This window comes from Octopus sinensis, linkage group LG26, assembly GCF_006345805.1.
Source record: "Octopus sinensis linkage group LG26, ASM634580v1, whole genome shotgun sequence".
Classification (NCBI taxonomy): domain Eukaryota; kingdom Metazoa; phylum Mollusca; class Cephalopoda; order Octopoda; family Octopodidae; genus Octopus; species Octopus sinensis.
Window position 1 is genome coordinate 13,521,619 of NC_043022.1, and position 3,190 is coordinate 13,524,808.

Here is a 3,190-nt window from a genome sequence, read left to right on the forward strand (position 1 = left end):
AATAATAATAATAATAATAATAATAATAATAATAATAATAATAATTGCTGGTGTGTTTATGTCCCCGTTACTTGAAAATATCTTATTTTTATTTCTGGAAATTAAATGCAGTAATCCCTCACCATAGCGCAATCCACCTACCATGGTTCACCGATTGTGGTTTATCATTTAAACTTATGTCGATTCCTCTGTGGTGTTTCTTAGCATTTATAATAAAATAAATATACACAAATTATAAAAATGATTTTCAAAAAATACAGTACAGTATATAGGCACAGGAGTGGCTGTGTGGTAAGTAGCTTGCTTACCAACCACATGGTTCCGGGTTCAGTCCCACTGCGTGGCACCTTGGGCAAGTGTCTTCTGCTATAGCCTCGGGCCAACCAAAGCCTTGTGAGTGGATTTGGTAGACAGAAACTGAAAGAAGCCTGTTGTATATATATATATATGCGTGTGTATGTGTTTGCTTGTCTGTGTTTGTCCCCCTAGCATTGCTTGACAACCGATGCTGGTGTGTTTATGTCCCCGTTACTTAGCGGTTCGGCAAAAGAGACCGATAGAATAAGTACTGCACTTACAAAAGAATAAGTCGCGGGGTCGAGTTGCTCGATTAAAGGTGGTGCTCCAGCATGGCCGCAGTCAAATGACTGAAACAAGTAAAAGAGTACTGTTTCTACTTCATAGTTTTCACCTATCGCTGGGGATTTTGGAACGTAACACCTGCAATAGTCAAGGAATTACTGTATTATCTGAGCAAGGTTGGAAACAATTTGAGGAGTTTACATAAGATTCATTGGCAAGTTGGCAACATGGTTAGAGCCTCAGAAAATACAGTTTGTGGTATTTCATTCTTGATCTTTATGACCTGTATTCAAATACTGCTGAAGTCAACATTTAGCATTGATAAAATAATGTAGCATTTGATTACAAGGTACTAATGATTCTACCAGGTCACCAACTAGTCAATTAATATTACTAAGAAGTGAAACAGAACCAGTGCATGTGTTCATTATTGGCATTATGACCCTCCCTAGATACAACAAAATCTGTTTCAACACATGAGCACACCTTTAGAATTTTGCAAACCAAATACGTAAGCTAAGTTCTATGTTAACACTTTAGCATTTAAACTGGCCATATCAGACCCAAAGATTCGTCCTATGTTCTGTTTAAAGTGACCAGACCCGGCCTATCCAAAACACCTTACAAAGTTAGTCTAGAAATAAACAATCACCTGATCAAAATCTCAAAACGGAATGATAATACGTAATTAATTCAAAAGAATATGGACCAATGAGTATTACATTTGACTGAGTAATCTGAATGCTAAAGGGTTAACTGCTCTCTTATCTTAAAAGAAACCCAACTGACTTAATTCTAGATGATTAACATTAAAGGCCAAAGGGAAATATGTGGTTTGCATGCCATTGTTTGGCCACACACCTGACATATTCCAATCATGCTAACCCGAGGTGAAACGCCAGAAATTACTTCTATCCAGAGTTGCCTCCCATGCCTCTCCAAAAAAACAGCAAAACGCTATTTAATACTGGAAGTGTCATCGTTTCTGCATTTGGTTTGCAAGATTCTTGATGTGAATTCTTGTTTTGAAGCAAATCTTGTTGTGTCTTGGGAGGGCCATTATGCCAATAATAATAATAATAATAATAATAATAATAATAATAATGATATCATAATAATAATATCATGTACATTGTTTTGTCTTGGTATAAAAGATGGGCTACAGCAAATATTCTGCCCAATACCACAGATTTGCTTGTCAGTTATTTGACCTTAACCAGTTGAGCATGTCCCTTGGTGGCTGATGATATGTGCATCTCTGATCACGAGCAGATGTAGTGGGGGAGCATCATAGCCATGTGTTGAGAGGGATTCTTTGGGGTTTGAATAATTCACCTCTGGAAACATGGGTGTTTCGTTCAACATCCTTAAACAACCCTTATTCAGGGACCTTTTGAGTGGGGTGGGCTACTCGACCAGAAGAAAATTCCAACTGGGCCCCACCTGTAAGGTCACCATGTTGTACACATATGGTTGTGATGCATGTGCCTAGTGTACCCTTATCAGACGGGTAGTCATGATGGGTATACTGGGCTTCGTATATTTTACCCCAGTGTCACTTTGATGGCATGCACTGCTCTCTCACTCAATAATAATAATAATAATAATAATGATAATATAATAATAATAATAAATGCCCTGATTCAGTACCAGGCAGTGGCTCTCATGGCTTTTGATCATGACTAATTGGAAGTGTTATCATGTACATTGCTTTGTCTTGGTATGAAGCAGGGATGGGCAACTTTTCGTCTCCTGGGGGTTGCATCGTACCATTTCCAAGTGTGAGAGGGCCACATGATAAAACACATACGCATGAAATATTACTTGCCCACTTTACACTGAATTTTTTGCAGTTCTTCTTAACTTTGTCTTAGTATGGAAGTTTCTTACACTTTTGATCCATAGAGTATATTGGCCAGGATACTGGGGTAGGTGGCCAGGTCTTTTACGGATTCCATGGACAGCGAGGCTCACCTATGGAGAAGTTCTTAAGCAGATCAGGCCGAAAATGTCACTAGAAGCTAGGATCACCAAGCGTAGATTGGCATATTTTGGTCATATTATGCGGAGAAAATCCCTGGAGGACATCATGCTCGGAATGGTCAGTGGCAAGAGAGGAAGAGGCCGACCAAGAACCCGCTGGCTTGACACCATCAAGAGGGATACCGGAATGGACATAGCCAATCTGAAAGAAGCGGCCCAGGATAGAACTGACTGGAGGACACTGATCCAACGAGTGACTGAGAGTCGACTTCGACTGAGCGGATAGATAGATAGATATATATTATATATATGGAATGGTCAGTGGCAAGAGAGGAAGAGACCGACCAAGAACCCACTGGCTTGACACCATCAAGAATGATACCGGAATGGACATAGCCAATCTGAAAGTAGTGGCCCAGGATAGAACTGACTGGAGGACACTGATCCATGGAGTAACCGAGGGTCGACTTTGACTGAGCAGATAGATATATATATATATATATATATGGAATGGTCAGTGGCAAGAGAGGAAGAGGCCGACCAAGAACCCGCTGGCTTGACGCCATCAAGAGGGATACCGGAATGGACATAGCCAATCTGAAAGAAGCGGCCCAGGATAGAACTG